Source organism: Lucilia cuprina, chromosome 3 (assembly GCF_022045245.1).
Source record: "Lucilia cuprina isolate Lc7/37 chromosome 3, ASM2204524v1, whole genome shotgun sequence".
NCBI lineage: Eukaryota > Metazoa > Arthropoda > Insecta > Diptera > Calliphoridae > Lucilia > Lucilia cuprina.
The window spans coordinates 7768674-7769849 of NC_060951.1; positions in this window are offsets into that span (position 1 = coordinate 7768674).

Here is a 1176-nt window from a genome sequence, read left to right on the forward strand (position 1 = left end):
GTTCTAGTTCTGTTCTAGTTCTGTTCTAGTTCTGTTCTAGTTCTGTTCTAGTTCTGTTCTAGTTCTGTTCTAGTTCTGTTCTAGTTCTGTTCTAGTACTGTTGTAGTTATGTTCTAGTTCTGTTCTAGTTTGGTTTATTCTGTTCTTGTTCTGTATAGTTCTATTTATGTTTGGTTCTAGTTCTGTTTTGCTCTAGTTATAGTTTTGGCATTATTCTATTTATATTCTCGTTCTGTTGTTGATCAGTCTTGGTTCTGTTTGACAGTTGTTTAAGTTCTCTTTTAGTTTTGCCCTAGTTTAGTTCATAATTACTTTACGGGTTTGTTTAGATGCCTACTTAATTGTGTAAATTCTAAATTTATAAAATGTTTAAAGTAAAAGCAAAAAACTTCTTATATTTCTTATCTCATATATATCACGTAATCACGACTCATTTTCCCTTTCATTTTATCTTTACTTGAAACACAGCATTACTCACATTCAACATGTTACTGCTGTAATATGACCCTTGCCTCCGGTTTTTTCCATTTACGCTATATGTATCTAATTTCCTTTTGCTTAAAAAAATACTTCCGCTAATATTACAAAATATAGGGAAAAATAATAATTTATAAAATATTTTATATAATACATATTATCGCAATTTCCTATTAAAATGCATGTTATCAAATCCGTTCAACTTAATAGGTATGTTTTTTCCATCCTTTATTTCATACCTCTAACCATTTTCAAACCGTTTACCTGCCACCTATCTTCCTCAACATTACTAATGGTCATTTGTTTGTTTACATTAAAACTCATTATGACATTTTGTTGTATTTATATAGAGACATTTTCGTTGTCGTTGTAGATTTTAGATCAACATATTTGTTTAATGATAAACCCCCGGAACAAAATGACAACAATGACAATAATGACAACGAGTTGAACAGCAGACAATAACGTTACACTGTACACTAATTTGACGATTCCATGACTAAATCATTGGAACATGGGCAGGTTTTTATAAAACAAAATATATTCTAGTTCTAGTTCTGTTCTAGTCCTGTTCTAGTTCTGTTTTAGTTCTAGTTCTGTTCTAGTTCTGTTCTAGTTCTGTTCTAGTTCTGTTCTAGTTCTGTTCTAGTTCTGTTCTAGTTCTGTTCTAGTTCTGTTCTAGTTCTGTTCTAGTTCTGT